This window comes from Ranitomeya imitator, chromosome 3 (assembly GCF_032444005.1).
Source record: "Ranitomeya imitator isolate aRanImi1 chromosome 3, aRanImi1.pri, whole genome shotgun sequence".
NCBI classification, from domain to species: Eukaryota; Metazoa; Chordata; class Amphibia; order Anura; family Dendrobatidae; genus Ranitomeya; species Ranitomeya imitator.
Genome location: NC_091284.1, coordinates 827,750,804 through 827,773,057, shown reverse-complemented (window position 1 = coordinate 827,773,057; position 22,254 = coordinate 827,750,804). Strand labels below are relative to the sequence as shown.

Genomic DNA, 22,254 nt, shown 5'->3' with positions numbered 1-22,254 from the left:
AAGTTGATATGACAGTTATAAAAATAATGATTTTTCACTTGGGTTTTTACAAATTAATTTTTTCATAAAATAATATTTTTTGATATTAAGGGGGAAATGTGTTTTTGATCCTGATCACATCATCACATTTCATCAATACCTCTTCTTCACACATTTTAATAAAGAAGAAATATTAATAAGGTATTATTGGGTATAATAACAATACATATTATAAAAGTCATTTTTTCCTCTAATGAAGGGTATTATATGCAAAGCTGCATAATTTCAATATTTTGGTGATCCAAGGTTATGACAACATCTACATGGGGAAAATATTAAGGGAATGTGTTACTGAGACATAATCTCAGCATTTGTCATCAACATATAAAGGCCTTATTTTTATTTTTATTCTCATTTTTATTTTTCATTTTTTTTCCACTTTTCTTTCAATTTTTATTTTTCATTCTTATTTTTCATCAAGGAAAAATCAATATTTAATAGAGTAATGTCTACAAGCATATTGCTTTATCAAATATAGTGATCATATGGTTTCATTATATAAGAAATGTTTCAATTCCAAGTTAAATACAATTCTTTCACTCATTCATTCATTCATTCATTCATTCATTCATATATATATTCTTATTTTGGTTCATGGCTATACATACTTACATATTATTGGTCTACTGAACATAAATTAATAAAGTTTTAATACTAAATATCAGCACTTGTTACATAAAAGACACACTGACATCTATGGGTTCAAAAAGAAATTACACCTATGACATAAAAATGTCCAATCACATGAAGAATATGGTTAATAATATACTATCATTTATTATTATTATTATTATTTTATTTTCCAAATATAAATTCCATTTTAATATCATTTAATAATTATATGGATATTATTGATTGCTATGGTACGCTGTGATATTATAAGTTAGGAAAATTACCAGATTTGGTATAGAATAGGGAATGAAGACTTCAATCAAGATACCGGAGATACGTTAATAAAGACTTTTCATATTTTCAATTGATTCTAAAAAGTTGCAAGAAGAAAAGCCGTTATCCAGAAGTTCCACAAGGTAACAATGCTATGATTTCTGAGTAATAGACTGTGTCAAATACAATTCATGTCACCACTCACAACTACAGCATCCATCACTGACTATGAGTACAGTATCAAAGATGAACTGTGTTATTACGTTCTTATCACGTTCCAGTGGTTTCCTATCACCTATAAGACTTCCATGAAAGCTGGTGAACAATCAGGTAATTGTCAGGTAATAACCCTGACATGTGTCCTGTGCACTAAGGACTGGTTATGGTGCTATGTTTGGCAAGGAAGAGTCAATGGCAAGAAACAATGAAAACCCTATATTAAGGGTCACCAATCTAACCCAAGAAGAGGTGCGAAACCGGCTAAATAAGATTAAAATAGATAAATCTCCGGGTCCGGATGGCATACACCCACGAGTACTAAGAGAACTAAGTAATGTAATAGATAAACCATTATTTCTTATTTTTAGTGACTCTATAGCAACAGGGTCTGTTCCGCAGGACTGGCGCATAGCAAATGTGGTGCCAATATTCAAAAAGGGCTCTAAAAGTGAACCTGGAAATTATAGGCCAGTAAGTCTAACCTCTATTGTTGGTAAAATATTTGAAGGGTTTCTGAGGGATGTTATTCTGGATTATCTCAATGAGAATAACTGTTTAACTCCATATCAGCATGGGTTTATGAGAAATCGCTCCTGTCAAACCAATCTAATCAGTTTTTATGAAGAGGTAAGCTATAGACTGGACCACGGTGAGTCATTGGACGTGGTATATCTCGATTTTTCCAAAGCGTTTGATACCGTGCCGCACAAGAGGTTGGTACACAAAATGAGAATGCTTGGTCTGGGGGAAAATGTGTGTAAATGGGTTAGTAACTGGCTTAGTGATAGAAAGCAGAGGGTGGTTATAAATGGTATAGTCTCTAACTGGGTCGCTGTGACCAGTGGGGTACCGCAGGGGTCAGTATTGGGACCTGTTCTCTTCAACATATTCATTAATGATCTGGTAGAAGGTTTACACAGTAAAATATCGATATTTGCAGATGATACAAAACTATGTAAAGCAGTTAATACAAGAGAAGATAGTATTCTGCTACAGATGGATCTGGATAAGTTGGAAACTTGGGCTGAAAGGTGGCAGATGAGGTTTAACAATGATAAATGTAAGGTTATACACATGGGAAGAGGGAATCAATATCACCATTACACACTGAACGGGAAACCACTGGGTAAATCTGACAGGGAGAAGGACTTGGGGATCCTAGTTAATGATAAACTTACCTGGAGCAGCCAGTGCCAGGCAGCAGCTGCCAAGGCAAACAGGATCATGGGGTGCATTAAAAGAGGTCTGGATACACATGATGAGAGCATTATACTGCCTCTGTACAAATCCCTAGTTAGACCGCACATGGAGTACTGTGTCCAGTTTTGGGCACCGGTGCTCAGGAAGGATATAATGGAACTAGAGAGAGTACAAAGGAGGGCAACAAAATTAATAAAGGGGATGGGAGAACTACAATACCCAGATAGATTAGCGAAATTAGGATTATTTAGTCTAGAAAAAAGACGACTGAGGGGCGATCTAATAACCATGTATAAGTATATAAGGGGACAATACAAATATCTCGCTGAGGATCTGTTTATACCAAGGAAGGTGACGGGCACAAGGGGGCATTCTTTGCGTCTGGAGGAGAGAAGGTTTTTCCACCAACATAGAAGAGGATTCTTTACTGTTAGGGCAGTGAGAATCTGGAATTGCTTGCCTGAGGAGGTGGTGATGGCGAACTCAGTCGAGGGGTTCAAGAGAGGCCTGGATGTCTTCCTGGAGCAGAACAATATTGTATCATACAATTATTAGGTTCTGTAGAAGGACGTAGATCTGGGGATTTATTATGATGGAATATAGGCTGAACTGGATGGACAAATGTCTTTTTTCGGCCTTACTAACTATGTTACTATGTTACTATGTAATGTAACCCTTGCTGTGCTGACCAAAGACGTCACACCTGTTCCAAGACCAGTGCGGACGATATGAGGATTCCAGATGATTTCCAAGGCGAGCCAACGTAAGTCCAGGTCTCTAAAGGTGACACTGCACAGATATTAAAGCGACATTTCATCTATGGACTTTGTTTTCTTATCAACATTTGATTTTATGGACTTTGATTGACACATGACACACGGTCTCTACATATCTACATGTTATCATCTATTACAAAAGACTTATAATAAAGATTGTTTAAAAGAATCAAGAAGAAGAACCAATATGAAGACCAGATGACATCAGACCTGAGATGCTTCAAGTAGATATAGGGAAGTATTATATATATATTTTATATGAATATTAGTCACGGCCTACCATAACATGAAGTTACATATCATTATATTATTGAGAACATATAACAATATTATTATTGATGTTATTTATTACATCATTTTGCCAAAGAAGAAAGAAGATTTTATTAATATTTTTAATTTGAGGGTTCCAATCAATGTCTGTCACCCTCAAAAGGGGGAATTGTTAAATATTAATTATTCTTATTTTTATTCTGTACTGAGCACATGGTTTCTTGCTGACACTATCAAAAGCTATTTCTGTGTATGTAGCTCAGAGTATAAGTTAACTCCATATACAGAAGACACGTGATCTGTAGAAACCATATAAATAACGTCTCTAAGGAGGGTGGGGGGCTTTTTGTCACGTGGGACGGTCACCTCCCTTCCTTCACCATCATTCTCCATGGACATGGGACAAGACACGAGGAACAACGGCTGTTAGCTACTCCATGCCATGATGACTTCAGACTTCACACAGACAGATGACTTCTACCATTCTACCTTTTAAAGATGAGTAACAAGAAAAGCGCTGATATCTACACATGGACACTCTGTTTGTAATTGTTTCATCTACCTTTTATGTTTTCTGCAATTTGGTTTTTCTGTGGACTAGTCAATAAACCACTATACTTTCTTCAGAAAATCATGACATTTTTCTTTTAAGAATAACGCACCTGGTTAAGTCTTGATTAGATATTTTTGCTCAATAACGATTTTTAACAGGGAGACTTCGCTTCTCCCAGAAGGCACCTGGAATATGCAAATTAGCCTCCTGAAGCTTGAATCCCTGGTTTGGTGATGCTTTCGAAGCAGCTGGTCCCGGCTGTACCCAACGATCTTCTAGCTTAGGGAGACTTCGCTTCTCCCAGAAGGCACCTGGAATATGCAAATTAGCCTCCTGAAGCTTGAATCCCTGGTTTGGTGATGCTTTCGAAGCAGCTGGTCCCGGCTGTACCCAACGATCTTCTAGCTTAGGGAGACTTCGCTTCTCCCAGAAGGCACCTGGAATATGCAAATTAGCCTCCTGAAGCTTGAATCCCTGGTTTAGTTATATATATATATAGTTATATATATAACTATACGTATGGGGCACTTCTGGACTATTTTAGTACCGGGATATCTATGTAGAGACTTTATCCTACCTGTAACTTCTTTATATACATTTGCTATGTTATGAGATATATATATTACAAATCCACAGCGGACCTATTGCTGGTGTCTTACACTTTGTTGTGTCATGTGATGGTGGTGTTTTTATATGGTAATGTGTTAATAAAATTTAGTTTGTATTTTTCTATAAACTCCCATTTGTCCTCTTGTTTCATATTGACTCTCGTATGGGGGTATTTGTGGCGAATGTGACTGAGTCTAGTCACTAATATGAAGCTGTTTTTTTTTATACACACACTCCTATAAGCACACTCTGCAGCGCACTTCTTTATAATTCCCATTTACCGCCCTATCATGGGGCAGATCATTCTTATCGGGAGTCGCACTTTGGTTTTTCCACTCATCTGTTACCGCAGTATGCTGGGTGTGTGTGTGTGTTACAGTAGCATGTAAAAGTTTGGGCACCCCTGGTCAAAATGAATGTTATTGTAAACAGTTAAGCGAGTTGAAGATGAAAGGGTTTCTAAAAGGCCTAAAGTTATAGAAGGAACATTTACTTTGTATTTTAGGCAAAAAAACATGTTGTCATTTTTTCATTTTAAAAATTACAAAAAGAGAAATGGGCCTAGGCAAAAGATTGGGCACCTTTGGAGATCTGTGTGCTCAGATAACTTTGAACAAGGTTTTAGCCTGTTTGGGTTTTTATAAAGCTAGGAAACCCAGTCTCCTCTAAGGGTAAGTTCACACCGGGCGTTTTTTTTGCTGCTTTTTCTATGCTCATTTTCGGCTGCTTTTGACAATACCAGCAAAGCCTATGAGATTTCAGAAATCTCATGCACACACATTAGTTTTTTGTGTGATCAGTATTTTGTGCTTTGCTGCATTTTTTGGACATAGAGCATGTCAGTTCTTGCAGCGTTTTTGCTGCGTTTTTCACCCATTGACTTGAATGGGTGTTGAAAAAAATGCAGCAAAAACACAGGTATCCTTATTTTCTGCATTTTTGCTGCTGAAAATTCAAGGACATTAGCATGGACAAAGAGAAAAAAACGCAACAAAAAACGCACCTAAACCTGCATTTTTGACGCAGGTTCTTTCCTGCCAAGAAGATCAGGTTTTGCTGCAGAAAAAAAAGCATGAATTTACCCTAACAATGTGCGAAAAACAGCAGCCATGGGTTGTTTTAAGCGGCTGCCTAGCTCTCTGAAAAGGAAAATGGTGGAGGCCCACAAAGCAGGAGAAGGCTATAAGAAGAGAGCAAAGCATTTCCAAGTTGACCTTTCTTCAGTTTGAAACGTAATTAAGAAATGGCAGTTACCAGGAACAGTGGAGGTCAAGATAAGGTCTGGAAGACCAAGCAAAATCTCAGTGAGAGCTTCTCATAGGATTGCTAAACTCAATTCAGAATCCCCACTTGGCTCCAGTGAAAGATTGATTAGACTCTGGAGTTGTGGTTCATTGTTCTACTGTTCAGAGACACCTGCACAAATATGGCATTCATGTAAGGGTCATCAGAAGAGAACCTCTAAGGCCCCTTTCACAGATCAGTTTTTTGCCGTCAGTCACAATCCGTTGGCTCGACGGATCCATCGCAGATTATGAAAAACTGATGCGACTGACTGATGCTTCGCTTTTTCGACGGATCCGACTAGCGGATATGGCGAAAAAACGGATCCGTTGCCTCACTTATTTTACCCGTTTCTTCAGTTTTTTCATCCGTTTTTTAAAAACGCCCAATGGGAGGCTCCCAAACGTTATTGGCTACTGAAAACCTACAGTCATGGCCAAAAGTATTGACACCCCTGCAATTCTGTCAGATAATACTCAGTTTCTTCCTGATGATTGCAAACACAAATTCTTTGGTATTATTATCTTCATTTAATTTGTCTTAAATGAAAAAACACAAAAGAGAATGAAGCAAAAAGCAAAACATTGATCATTTCACTCAAAACTCCAAAAATGGGCCAGACAAAAGTTTTGGCACCCTCAGCCTAATACTTGGTTGCACAACCTTTAGCCAAAATAACTGCGACCAACCGCTTCCGGTAACCATCAATGAGTTTCTTACAATGCTCTGCTGGAATGTTAGACCATTCTTCTTTGGCAAACTGCTCCAGGTCCCTGATATTTGAAGGTGCCTTCTCCAAACTGCCATTTTTAGATCTCTCCACAGGTGTTTTATGGGATTCAGGTCTGGACTCATTGCTGGCCACCTTAGAAGTCTCCAGTGCTTTCTCTCAAACCATTTTTTAGTGCTTTTTGAAGTGTGATTTGGGTCATTGTCCTGCTGGAAGACCCATGACCTCTGAAGGAGACCCAGCTTTCTCACACTGGGCCCCACATTATGCTGCAAAATTTGTTGGTAGTCTTCAGACTTCATAATGCCATGCACACGGTCAAGCAGTCCAGTGCCAGAGGCAGCAAAGCAACCCCAAAACATCAGAGAACCTCCGCTATGTTTGACTGTAGGGACTGTGTTCTTTTTTTTGAATGCCTCTTTTTTTCTCCTGTAAACTCAATGTTGATGCCTTTGTCCAAAAAGCTCTACTTTTGTCTCATCTGACCAGAGAACATTCTTCCAAAATGTTTTAGGCTTTTTCAGGTAAGTTTTGGCAAACTCCAGGCTGGCTTTTTTATGTCTCGGGGTAAGAAGTGGGGTCTTCCTGGGTCTCCTACCATACAGTTCCTTTTCATTCAGACGCTGACGGATAGTACGGGTTGACACTGTTGTACCCTCGGACTGCAGGGCAGCTTGAACTTGTTTGGATGTTAGTCGAGGTTCTTTATCCAACATCCGCACAATCTTGCGTTGAAATCTCTTGTCAGTTTTTCTTTTCCATCCACATCTAGGGAGGTTAGCCACAGTGCCATGGGCTTTACACTTCTTGATGACACTGCGCACGGTAGACACAGGAACATTCAGGTCTTTGGAGATGGACTTGTAACCTTGAGATTGCTCATGCTTCCTCACAATTTGGTTTCTCAAGTCCTCAGACAGTTCTTTGGTCTTCTTTCTTTTCTCCATGCTCAATGTGGTACACACAAGGACACAGGACAGAGGTTGAGTCAACTTTAATCCATGTCAACTGGCTGCAAGTGTGATTTAGTTATTGCCAACACCTGTTAGGTGCCACAGGTAAGTTACAGGTGCTGTTAATTACACAAATTAGGGAAGCATCACATGATTTTTCGAACGGTGCCAATACTTTTGTCCACCCCTTTTTATGTTTGGAGTGGAATTATATCCAATTTGGCTTTAGGACAATTCTTTTTGTGTTTTTTTTCATTTAAGACAAATTAAATGAAGATAATAATAACAAAGAATTTGTGATTGCAATCATTTACAGGAAGAAACTGAGTATTATCTGACAGATTAGCAGGGGTGTTAATACTTTTGGCCATGACTGTATATATACAGTGTTTCTACACCCCATCTTTGACAGGTTGTAGAGCAAGTGGCAAAAATGGAAGGTGTGATTGCGAACATTGTGAAGATCTATGTGGATTTTACTTTTGAGGCGAATCGTTTGGAAGCGATCATTCTTGAAAAGGAGGGAGAAAGACAGCGCATCATGCGTCTGCGCCATTTTTGGATTCAACCAATCACTGCACTGAGAATGACACATGGGGTGTATTCTACGTTATATATGGGAGTTGAGAGGAAACCCCGAGAAGTTTTTTGACCATGTTTGGATAAAAGCGGAAAACTTTAGGGGCTAGCTAATTGGATCCTAAACAAATTGGAGCATGCTCAGTTAAAAAAAAAACGGAATCCGTCATTTGATGGATCCGGCGCCCATCGGCTTCCATTCAAGGAAACGACGGTTGGCGATGGATCCATCGCTGTCCAATTTTTCGACGTACACAAAAAACGTTACTTTGTCGTCTCCGGCCACCGGACATACAATTTTTGACGGATCCGGCGAATGACGGATGAAACGTGAGGCCATCTATTGCAATCCGTCACTAATACAAGTCGAGGAGAAAAAAACAGATCCGGTGGCATCAGTTGCCGGATTCATTTTTTTTTCAAAATTCGAGAGATTGCGACTGATAGCAAAAAACTGATGTGTGAAAGGGGCCTAATGCGTACTCACCATGAAATTCAGCGGCAGAAATATGCAAAAGAACATCTAAAGAAGCCTGGTGCATTTTTGGAAACAAATCCTGTGGACTGATGGGGTTAAAATAGAATGTGACGGGGTGTAGAGCAAGAAGGGACAAGAGGCCGAGGGATGATTCAACAGATTTATTATCAAGAACGTTGGAACAACACATGCAGGTAGATCTTCAGAGTCCACAATTAGTCCAATGGAACATATTCGGGGGCACCTCCCGATAATCCTTGTGCCAGGTAACAAAGCAATAGTCCACAATTAGTCCAAGGGATCCCAAAACAATCTCACGAACGACGAGATATGTCCTCAGCTCAAGTCTCGCCCCGTTCGCTTCCGCAGTCCCAGATGGACATGGGGTCTTGCCTCAGCAAAGAATCCCCACTCCTTCTCCTTCAAGGATCAACTCACATCTGATCTCAAAATAAGAATTGATTGTCTGAGCTCCTGGGATCCGCCCATGAAGGGGGGGTAGGGGTCACACCTTCTATTCAATGGTTGGGTCCACCAGAAGATTCTAGACTGGTGGGCTCCAGGCAGTCTATGTAGTATGTACATTTGACTAGCCACCTGCTGTGAGGAAGAATGGCTATTCTTCACTAGTGGTTTTGACAAAGCTTAATTACATTATAGCTTAGGGCTGCAAGTATTGGGGGAAGGAGACATATTGTTACAGGTGAACTCCCAGCACAAGAAAATACATAAATTACAGCTAATAGACACCAGAGAACAGTTACATACATCAAATGGCATATTATTCAAATAAAGGACAGGGCAAAAGTACATATCATGACAATCCATTCCCCTCCCAATTTGTGTACGTACTAGGGACCTCTACAGGTCACTGGTTAAGTACACACAGGCAGAGCGTAACTTACATGTGGTTTCATGCAGCCACAAATTGGCATCGTAGCTCTCCCACATCATTGCCCAGGAGAACATCTGCAGGCAGACCACCCATCACCCCAACCACACATCGCCTGACCCCAAAACCAAAGTTCAGATCCACAGTGGCTGTGGGAATAGTCCTCCATTGTCCACCAGCCAGTTCAATGACAATCCCAGGTCCTCGATGGATTGCCTCAGGCCGAACCACTCGGGGATCAGCCAGTGTGAGGAAAGCCCCTGAGTCACAAAATCCAATAAGTCTCTGTCCATCCAGCATGACCTCCTGCAAGTGCTTACCTCGATGAGCAGAAGTCGTCATAGCTGCAGGTCGCACACCATAAACTCCTAGTGGTGCAACATGGGTGGGTGAGGCACTAGGCCAGTCCTCACATAGTGGTGACACGTCGTCCTCCATGGCACTTGGCTGTACATAATTAATAATATGACTGGGTACAGGATCAATCCTCATTTGAACAGCTGGGCAGGAGGCTTGCAGATGCCCCGGCTGTCCACATCGATAGCATCTGTGCTGGGTCTCACTCCATCCAAGGCGTCCTCTTGGGCGAGGGGTAAGGGAACCTGGAGGCCGGCCCCCCCCTGAAGGTGCTGTAGGGGTTTGAGGACGACTCCTCCATGAGCTGGCTGGGCATGAGGCCTGTAGATGCCCCGGATGCCCACAACCATAACACCTGCGCTCTGCTACTTCCTCTCCTCGTCGTATTCCAGAAAACGCAGTAGAAGCAACTGGAGGCACATTTACACGGGTATCAGCATGAGGTGGTGGCTTAGAGGAACGGGGAACAATGGGGACAGAATAGGGGGCCACCGGTGTTGTGGAGCTGGTAGGCCTCTCTCCATCCTCCAACAGAATCCTCCACTGAGGCTTGATGGTGAGAGCCTCATCAGCTTGAGGTGCAGCTTCCTCCACAGTGGCTGGTCTCCTCTCACGCACCCATTCCCGGATCTCAGCAGGGCACTTGAAGTAAAACTGCTCTTTTAGCATAACCTGGAGGAAGGTCTCCCAGGTTAAGGCCTCCTCTGCCTCCAGCCAGCGATGACATATTTGTTTGAGTCTGTGGGCATACATCTTGAAAGACACTTCCTCATCACAGGCTAAAGTACGGAACTGAGTCCTGTAAGTGTCTGGGGTAACAGCATAATGTTCTAGAATAGTCCGTTTAATCTCCGCATACTCACAGTTCCCCTGAGGGTCCATAGCTTTATAGGCTGCGGCAGCTCCACCCTCTAAGAGCCCCACCAGATGTCGGACTCGGTCCCTTTGTGGGACTTCCATTAATCGACACTGATGCTCAAAGTCCTGGAAGAAGCCCTCAATGTCGCCTGCAGCCTCATTAAAGGGCTTACAGTCTTTGCGGGACACTCTGGGGAGTTCCCTCATGGTGGGTGCTGGGGTTAGAGTCTGTCTGGAGCTTCTAGCTGCTTCCAAAGCGATCTGCCTCTCCAGCAATGCCATCTCCTGAGCTCTGTCCTCGGCTCTGTGAATGGCCTCCCTCTCCCTCTCCTCGGCTCTGTGAATGGCCTCCCTCTCCCTCTCCTGAGCTCTGTGAATGGCCTCCCTCTTATAGTCTATGGTGGCCTCTTCTCCCAGCAATGCCAACTCCTCCTCGTACCACACAACCCACTGACTTTTTTGGGTATTTACCTCCGGCTGCAGTCTTTCCTCCATTTGCTGTGAGGATCCTTCCTCAGCGTCATCTTGCAGGCGAACTCCTTCCAAAGCCTCAATAAGCTGCTCCTTGAAGAGTCCCTTAAAACGGACTCCTACTTCACGGGCCTTTGATTGTAGGCTCCCCAAAGTCCAGTTCTTGTACTCTGCGGTGTTGGTTCCCGATGTTGGGCCATTGTCCTCCATTCCTTCTGCTCTGATCCCCTGCTGCCAACCAGTCTATGATGGGGTGTACGGCAGAGCAAGAAGGGACAACAGGCCGAGGGATGGTTCAACAGATTTATTATCAAGAACGCTGGAACAACACATGCAGGTAGATCTTCAGAGTCCACAATTAGTCCAATGGAACATATTCGGGGGCACCTCCCGATAATCCTTGTGCCAGGTAACAAAGCAATAGTCCACAATTAGTCCAAGGGATCCCAAAACAATCTCACGAACGACGAGATATGTCCTCAGCTCAAGTCTCGCCCCGTTCGCTTCCGCAGTCACAGATGGACATGGGGTCTTGCCTCAGCTAAGAATCCCCACTCCTTCTCCTTTAAGGATCAACTCACATCTGATCTCAAAATAAGAATGGATTGTCTGAGCTCCTGGGATCCGCCCATGAAGGGGGGGGGGGTAGGGGTCACACCTTCTATTCAATGGTTGGGTCCACCAGAAGATTCTAGACTGGTGGGCTCCAGGCAGTCTATGTAGTATGTACATTTGACTAGCCACCTGCTGTGAGGAAGAATGGCTATTCCTCCACTAGTGGTATTGACAAAGCTTAATTACATTATAGCTTAGGGCTGCAAGTATTGGGGGAAGGAGACATATTGTTACAGGTGAACTCCCAGCACAAGAAAATACATAAATTACAGCTAATAGACACCAGAGAACAGTTACATACATCAAATGGCATATTATTCAAATAAAGGACAGGGCAAAAGTACATATCATGACATAGAACTCTGTGGAAACAATGATCAAAGGTTGAGAAAAAAGGGCACCTATCCAGGTTTGAAGTGACTTTGGGGGTCCTATACATTGGAAACCCCCAAAAGTGATACTACCATTTTAAAAACAGCTCCCCTCCCCTACATATTGAATACTTCTGTCTGGTAGTTTATTAACCCTTCAGATGCTTTTCAGGAATTAATGCAAAGTGGCATAAGAGGAGTGAAAATGTGCATTTTTACCACCGAAATGTCAGTAACTTCTGAAGCTGGCAGACCCTAAGCCCGCAAACTGCCAAGGCAAATATCAGGACCACACAACCATGATCTCTGGGTGCCGATGAGGTTAAATAGGAAGCCCTCACACTGTTAACCATTTATATTATGTAGTCACTATTGACAGCAGCATCTAAGGGGTTAAACAGATATGAACGGTGCCAACACTGATTGTGGCTGATGCAGCAAGTTGTCACCTATAGTGTACAGCCGACAGCTGCAGGATTGTCACCTGTATGGGGATGATAGTCTCTTATATCTCAGGTCTGTAAAAAGATGTATTGGCGGCCATTAAGGGGTTAAGCATAGGGATGGAACATTCATAGTAACATAGTAACATAGTTAGTAAGGCCGAAAAAAGACATTTGTCCATCCAGTTCAGCCTATATTCCATCATAATAAATACCCAGATCTACGTCCTTCTACAGAACCTAATAATTGTATGATACAATATTGTTCTGCTCCAGGAAGACATCCAGGCCTCTCTTGAACCCCTCGACTGAGTTCGCCATCACCACCTCCTCAGGCAAGCAATTCCAGATTCTCACTGCCCTAACAGTAAAGAATCCTCTTCTATGTTGGTGGAAAAACCTTCTCTCCTCCAGACGCAAAGAATGCCCCCTTGTGCCCGTCACCTTCCTTGGTATAAACAGATCCTCAGCGAGATATTTGTATTGTCCCCTTATATACTTATACATGGTTATTAGATCGCCCCTCAGTCGTCTTTTTTCTAGACTAAATAATCCTAATTTCGCTAATCTATCTGGGTATTGTAGTTCTCCCATCCCCTTTATTAATTTTGTTGCCCTCCTTTGTACTCTCTCTAGTTCCATTATATCCTTCCTGAGCACCGGTGCCCAAAACTGGACACAGTACTCCATGTGCGGTCTAACTAGGGATTTGTACAGAGGCAGTATAATGCTCTCATCATGTGTATCCAGACCTCTTTTAATGCACCCCATGATCCTGTTTGCCTTGGCAGCTGCTGCCTGGCACTGGCTGCTCCAGGTAAGTTTATCATTAACTAGGATCCCCAAGTCCTTCTCCCTGTCAGATTTACCCAGTGGTTTCCCGTTCAGTGTGTAATGGTGATATTGATTCCCTCTTCCCATGTGTATAACCTTACATTTATCATTGTTAAACCTCATCTGCCACCTTTCAGCCCAAGTTTCCAACTTATCCAGATCCATCTGTAGCAGAATACTATCTTCTCTTGTATTAACTGCTTTACATAGTTTTGTATCATCTGCAAATATCGATATTTTACTGTGTAAACCTTCTACCAGATCATTAATGAATATGTTGAAGAGAACAGGTCCCAATACTGACCCCTGCGGTACCCCACTGGTCACAGCGACCCAGTTAGAGACTATACCATTTATAACCACCCTCTGCTTTCTATCACTAAGCCAGTTACTAACCCATTTACACACATTTTCCCCCAGACCAAGCATTCTCATCTTGTGTACCAACCTCTTGTGCGGCACGGTATCAAACGCTTTGGAAAAATTGAGATATACCACGTCCAATGACTCACCGTGGTCCAGTCTATAGCTTACCTCTTCATAAAAACTGATTAGATTGGTTTGACAGGAGCGATTTCTCATAAACCCATGCTGATATGGAGTTAAACAGTTATTCTCATTGAGATAATCCAGAATAACATCCCTTAGAAACCCTTCAAATATTTTACCAACAATAGAGGTTAGACTTACTGGCCTATAATTTCCAGGTTCACTTTTAGAGCCCTTTTTGAATATTGGCACCACATTTGCTATGCGCCAGTCCTGCGGAACAGACCCTGTCGCTATAGAGTCACTAAAAATAAGAAATAATGGTTTATCTATTACATTACTTAGTTCTCTTAGTACTCGTGGGTGTATGCCATCCGGACCCGGAGATTTATCTATTTTAATCTTATTTAGCCGGTTTCGCACCTCTTCTTGGGTTAGATTGGTGACCCTTAATATAGGGTTTTCATTGTTTCTTGGGATTTCACCTAGCATTTCATTTTCCACCGTGAATACTGTGGAGAAGAAGGTGTTTAATATGTTAGCTTTTTCCTCGTCATCTACAACCATTCTTTCCTCACTATTTTTTAAGGGGCCTACATTTTCAGTTTTTATTCTTTTACTATTGATATAGTTGAAGAACAGTTTGGGATTAGTTTTACTCTCCTTAGCAATGTGCTTCTCTGTTTCCTTTTTGGCAGCTTTAATTAGTTTTTTAGATAAAGTATTTTTCTCCCTATAGTTTTTTAGAGCTTCAATGGTGCCATCCTGCTTTAGTAGTGCAAATGCTTTCTTTTTACTGTTAATTGCCTGTCTTACTTCTTTGTTTAGCCACATTGGGTTTTTCCTATTTCTAGTCCTTTTATTCCCACAAGGTATAAACCGCTTACACTGCCTATTTAGGATGTTCTTAAACATTTCCCATTCATGCTTTGGGGTTGTGCTGCAGCCAATTGCACGAGGAAAATTTTATGGTTAAAAGGGAAGAATGGATTGAATGAGATTTCAACAAATTCTTGATGCAAACATAACACCATCTGTAAAAAAGCTGGAGGTGAGAAGAGGAAGAGGATGACTGCCACACATGGAGAATGATCCTACACACATCACAATCCACAACAGATGACCACAAAAGGCACAAGATGAAGGTTTTACAATGGCCCTCACAGTCCCCTGATCTGAACATCATTGAAAATCTGTGGCGAGATCTCAAAATAGCAGAAGATGTAAGACGCCCCAGGAATCCCACAGAACTGGAGGAATTCTCCAAGGAAGAATGGAGGAAAATCCCTGAAACAAGAAATGAAAGACTCTTGTGATACTTGCAAAAGGGGGCGCTACTAGGTACTAACCATGCAGGGTGCCAAAACTTTTCCATCAGTCCATTTTCCTTTTTGTAATTTTTAAAATGTAAAATATGATTTTTTTTTTGTTGGCCTAAAATAAAAAAAAAAGTTCACAATAGAAATAATTCTGACCAGGGGTGCCCAATCTTTTACATTCCACTGTATATACTGATTATAGAATAGATGTGTATTTGTGGAATTCACGTTTATAATTCCCGGCAGTGCAGACGAGAGTTCGTAGATGTAAACATGTCAGCAGGAACCCAAAGAACGAGAAAAATTATGCTCAATCATCGGGAACAAAAATCATTGTTTTCGGCAGCACATCGCCTATTGTTACCAGTTGGGCTGCTGATAACATGATATGTATGGAGACAGAAGGATCTTAGTAATTGTTCTGTCCTCATCAGTCTCTATGAAGAGTCCAGGAAACAAGCACAGAAAGACTAATATAGTCATTTGGTGCTTGATTAACGGTCTGAAATGTTTTCTTGGGACATACCAGACTCCATTACCGATTGGTTTGCACATATTAGGTTATGTTGATGTCAAATGTTTGCATTGCTTTTAATACTTTACTACTTTTACAAAATAAAAGTTCCTTTTAACTGAAAAAATAGTCCATCTAGTGCCATACATTACCTCTTATGGCCATAGTTTTGTATTATTTTCATTATTTTTGGGGGGAGGTGGGTTAGAGAATAGAGGGAAAAAAGGCCAAGCCCGCCATTATTTTCTGTTTTGTTTGAGTTGGTGCGTATTCGTACATCACATTCCATCTACGATGACAGTGGTCTGTAGCCAACGCTCGTTAGAGGAAGTAGCGCCTCCTACCTGCTGGCATCCGTGACTCTTCAGGCTGGCCTGCCACGGTGTCACATGTAGGTCACGCTTACAACCAAAGGCCAGCTAATCAAAAGAAGAATCGCGAATGTCAGCAGGTAAGAGGCGCTACTTCCTCTAACGAGCAGGGGCCACAATCCACTTTTGTTGTGGCTGATGAAATGGGACGTGTGAATTGATCAGCAACAATTCTACATTTAAGGCCCCTTTCAGACATCAGTTTTTTGCCGCCAGTCACAATCCGTTGGCTCGACGGATCGATGAATCTGTCGAAGATTGTGAACAACTGATGCGATGGATTTGTTTTTTTGACGGATCCGACTAGTGGGTCTGGCTAATCGGATCCTAAATAAATAGGAGCATGCTCAGTAAAAAAAAAAAAGAACGCAATCCATCACAGGATTCCATCATTTGACGGATTTGGCGCCCATAGGCTTCCATTCGAGCAAACAACGGATGGCGACAGATTCGTCGCTGTCCGATTTTTCTACGTAGACAAAAAAAGTTACTTTGTCTGTTGTCTCTGGCCGCCGGACAGTTTTCGACGGATCTGGCGAACGAAAGATAAAATGTGAGGCCATTCGTCGCAATCAGTCGCCGGATTCATTTTTTTCCAAATTCGACAGATTGCGACTGATAGCAAAAAGCTGATGCGTGAAAGGGGCCTAAAGTCATTCACTGTGTGGATTAAATTACACATTATTACAGTTGCAGTAATACCATATATACCTTTTTATTTTTTTAACATTTTTGAAAATGAAAGCACTTATGATGGAAAATAATGTCCTTTTATAATAAAGTTTATACCAAACCATTATTCTATATCAGGAATAAAAAAAAGGCAGATAATTCATATCATTAGCATGGGCTATTAAGGCATACAGCCATGGAAGGCCTGGGGGACTATAACCACCTAAATGTTGTGTGGTTGCTATTGACCTAGGATGTGAACAACATTGTGGTGCTGTCGTGTGCTCCCTGTGACCACCGCTGTATAGTACAAATAGTACAACGCCCATCCCAGGGCTCAGCAGTACCACTGCAAACAAACTTCAGCTGCTGTCCTTGAACAGAACACACGTGGTTAAATAAACTCAGTGATATTTTATAAACAGTGAATAAAAATTCTGAATGAGCATGAAAACGGCTTTTTCCCTGTGTGGATTCTGTGATATCTAAAATGTGTTCGACTTGTAAGAGATTTTCCACATTCATGTTTTCCCTCCTAAATGAATACTTAGGTGATCAACAACTTCTGATCTATAGGGTTTTCCCCTTTCCCAGAATCTGAACGTGAATATGGTTTCTCTCCTGTGTGAGTTCTCGGATCTGTGACCAGATCTGATTTCAAAGTAAAATATTTGCCGCAATCAGAGCATGAATACTGCTTCTCCCGCCTGTGATTTCTTTGATGTCTAATAAAACTCGTTTTATTGGTAAAAAATCTCTCACATTCTAAGCATAAAAATTATTGCACGGTGGTTAGCACTGCAGCCTTGCAGAGCTGGAGTCCTGGGTTCAAACCCCACCATGGACAACATCTGCAAAGAGTTTGTATGGGTTCAAACCCCACCATGGACAACATCTGCAAAGAGTTTGTATGCTCTCTCCGTGTTTGCATGGGTTTCCTCCGGGCACTCCGGTTTCCTCCCACATTCCAAAGACATACTGATAGGGAATTTAGATTGCGAGCCCCATCGGGGACAGTGATGTTAATGTGTGCAAAATGTAAAGCGCTGCGGAATATGTTGGCGCTATATAAAAATAAAGATTATTATTATTATTCTGCCCTATTACATCTCTGATATCTAAAATGCATTTGGGTTGCAAGACATTTTCCAAATTTATTTCTCTCTACTGAGTAGTTATATGATCAGCAAGTTTTGATCTACAGGGTTTTCCGCTTTCCCAGGATCTGAGTGTGAATATGGTTTCTCTCCTGTGTGAGTTCTCTTATGCGTGACAAAATCTGATTTCAAAGCAAAACATTTTCCACATTCAGAGCATGAAAATGGCTTCTCCCCTCTGTGATTTTTTCTCTGATGTCTAATAACACTTGTTTTATTGGTAAAATATTTTCCACATTCTGAACATGGAAATGGCTGCTGACCTGTGTGAGTTTTTTGATGTATAACCAGATCTGATTTCAGGGTAAAACATTTCCCACATTCTGAGCATAAAAATGGCTTCTTCCCTGTGTGGTTTCTCTTATGTCTAATATAACCATTTTTATGAGAAAAACATTTCCCACATTCTGAGCATAAATATGGCTTCTCCCCTGTGTGAATTCTTCGATGTTCCAAAAGTCCTGAGCTTTGGCTAAAACATTTTCCACATTCTGAGCATAAAAATGGCTTCTCCCCTGTGTGAATTCTCAGATGGTCAACAAGAGCAGAGTACTGGATAAAACTTTTGCCACATTCAGGACATGAAAAAGGCTTCTCTCCTGTGTGAAGTCACCGATGTCTTCCAACAGAATCTTTATGCATAAAGTGTTTCCCACATTCAGGACATGAATATGGCTTCTCCCCTGTGTGACTTCTTTGGTGTGCAGTAAGAGACCTTTTCTGGCTAAAACATTTTCCACATTCCAAACATGAAAATGGCTTCTCCCCTGTATGAATTCTTACATGATCAACCAAATAGGATATACGGGTGAAACTTTTTCCACATTCTGAGCATGAAAACCACGTCTATCCTGTGTGATATCTTAAATGATTAACAAAATTTGATTTACGGGTAAAGCATTTCCCACATTCTAAGCATGAAAATGGGCCGTCATCTTTGGACTCCTTTTGACATTGTTTTCCATGTTTAGAACTTTTATTGCTGATCCGTGATTGATCATATTCATAAAACGTTGGACTCTCATCACTAATCTTGTCGGTACCTGGAAAAAGAAATAACATTTTGCCCAAACAAAATATTTTCAGCATTTTATTTCTTTATTCCATAAAAATAAATCTATATAATGAGCAAGATGTATCAGTAGTCAAGAAATCACACTAGAATTACTTTTTTTCAAACTAATAAAAATGACCGAAAACATCGATTAAACCATCAGTGTCAATTATGGAGCCCCAAGTCCTTAAAAATTGGCGACTTGCTGATAATCACTTATTTCCCCAATTATTGGCCTGTCTAAACAGGTCGCCAATCACCCAATAAACTAGTAGAACGCTCATTCATAGGGCGTAACTATTTTAAAATTTGCTTTAACCCCTTCTCGACTTTGGACACATCCATACATCCTGGTCAGGAAGGACTTCCCTTCCTTGGACGTATGGATATGTCATGGCTATTTTGAGTGCACAGGAGCTGTACGTGCGCGATCACCGCCAGGTGTTCAGAGAACATAACAGCTAACACCTAGCACTCATTCTCAGGAGTGGTTCCCGCACCGCTCCCGGCAGTTTAACCCCCTAAATGCTGCAATCAATATCAATAGCAGCATTTAGAAGCAGGGAGTATGAGGGGGGGGCTCTCTCCCCCCTCCAATCGGAGCCCCCACAACATCATCACGAGGGCCCAATCGTTGCCATGGTGACCCGAGGTCGTCAAGACAACATCCGGGTCACCAGGCACTAGCAAGATAGATTATGCACTGCACATGGTCTAACTAAGAAGCTTGTGTCAGTGAGGCACTGACAATTATAAAGCACTAGATGGTGGCCCGATTCTAACGCATCGGGTATTCTAGAATATGCATGTCCACATGGGATATTGCACAGCCACGTAATATATTGCCCAGTGACGTAATATATTGCCCAGCCATGTAGCATATTGCCAAGTGACGTAATATATTGCCCAGCCATGTAGTATATTGCTCAGCCACATAGTACATTGCCCAGTGACATAATATATTGCCCAGTCACGTAGTATATTGCCCAGCCACGTAGTATATTGCCCAGCCACGTAGTATATTGCCCAGCCACATAGTACATTGCCCAGTGACGTAATATATTGCCCAGCCACGTAGTATATTGCCCAGTGACGTAATATATTGACCAGCCATGTAGTATATTGCCCAGCTACGTAGTATATTGCCCAGTCACGTAGTATATTGCCCAGCTACGTAGTATATTGTCCAGCCATGTAGTATATTGCCCAGCTACGTAGTATATTGCCCAGTCACGTAGTATATTGCCCAGTGACGTAATATGGTTAAATATATTTTTATTAAAGAGAAGAGAATTTTACAAGAAAAACAGTAGTTGAAAACTACGTCAATTCCTGTATAGGGGTTCCGGGACCATCTAGGTGGTTAATTCTCATAGACAACAGAGTCTTTCAAGAATTGTGGTATTCTCTGACAACTATCATATATTCTCTTACAGCTTTATTTCTCTAAGCCCATCTCCAGCCGGGGATCGGGGATCAAAGCATTTGGGTAACTCTTCATTCCTGTTCCCTGTATTAGGGCTCTAGGATCACCTAGGGGGTTAGGTCTCATTACTCAGAGTCTTTCAAGAATTGTGGTACTCTCTGACAACTATCAAAATTTCTCTTACATTCATATTTCTCTAAGCCCATCTCCAGCCGGGGATAGGGGACCAAAGCATTTGGGTAGTTTTGCATTCTGATTCCCTATACCGGGGCTCTGGATCCATCTAGACGGTTAATTCTCAGAGCTCACAGAGTCTCTCAAGTACTGTGGTTCTCTCTGACTCGCTTGTGTATATATCTGTATACCAATTCTTCCTCCCATAATGACCACCCAAAGAAAGAAAGGCAACACCATTCAAACATCATTACCTCAAAGGTCTAACAAATCCAATCCTAAAAGTTATAATCCAGAGAAGGACGAGATTAACAAACTAAGCCCACTGGGCATGGGTCTAAGATCTCCTCGAGATAGAGACGGAAAAGATATTCCCCCCAGATCTGTCTCCTCTAAACATCCCAAAAAGAGCCTAGAGTTTGAGAACATCCCTGACACATCCCGTCTCTCTGATGATATGGATCTATCCATTTCAAATAAAAGAAAAGGCCCAGGTACATGGGGGAACAGATGCTTTACTTCCCCAGACACGTCGGACGCAGAGTACGATGATGCTTCTACTAATTTAGGCCCATCTAAATCCTGCACCAAAACTGATATTTCCTCCCCGCCATCTGACAAAAGTAGGCCCCCAGATCCATTCGAACAAATGCAAAAACATACAGAATCCTTCTTACTAAATCTATCGTCCAAGCTAAAAGACAACATAAAAGAAACCATAACCTTCAACTTTGAAAAACACACAACAGTATTCCAAGACGTCATAGACAAGATAAACAACAAAATAGAAAAACAGGAGGTCAGATTGACTAAAGTTGAAAAATCCACAAAAAACCTATCCGCAGAAAATCATGACATTAGCCAAGAACTAAAAAGACTTAAACTCAAAATGGCGGATATCGAAGACCCCAATAGGAGGAATAACCTCAAGATTAGAGGCATTCCCGAAAGTGTTACAAACAATACACTGATGGGTTACACTAAAGCACTCTTCAAAAAAGTGATCCCCTTCTTTAGTGACCTAGACCTCACGATCGATAGAATACATCGACTACCTAAGCCCCCCAACATCCCCCAAGATTCCCCAAGGGATACTATTCTACGTATTCACTTTTTTCATGTGAAGGAATTAATTCTAAGTTACATGAAAGAAAACAAAAAATTCCTGGACCCTTATTCAAATCTCAAATTGTTTGCAGATTTATCTAAGGAAACTATTGAGGGAAGGAAGGACATTAAATTGATCACCTCCGCCCTCAGGGATCGAGAAATCCCATACAGATGGGGTTTCCCTCTGAAGCTACTGATCCTTTATGGAGGTAACACCGTCCCCATTCTTACCAAAGAAGAGGGCCAAGATTTCTTGACCTCCTTGCGCGATCCTCCCTGCCAAGACCGCCCCCCCTCATCATCTAGCCGAGGGAAGACCTGATTAACATTGTATCTGTGCAAGGTCTTAGTTCTAACTGTTCAGGCCTCACATCTTAATATATTAATAACACTTCATTATTTACTCTAAATGTTAAGTATATTTGAATTTCTCTTTAAATCTAAGCCTTTCAGGATTTTCGTTTATCCACTGGAGGATTTCAAGTCCGGAGTTTTCCTTACGAACTTTCCCCCCTCAAGAAGGAAGTGAGAGAGCCTTTCTATTAGGCCTCT

The 22,254-nt window shown here is 41.5% G+C and overlaps 1 pseudogene; it reads right to left on the bottom strand.

Annotated features, from left to right (window-relative positions):
* Positions 1-20,669, bottom strand: part of LOC138671806 (oocyte zinc finger protein XlCOF7.1-like) — a 74,288-nt pseudogene extending 53,619 nt beyond the window's left edge.
* Positions 20,670-22,254: the final 1,585 nt, after the last annotated feature.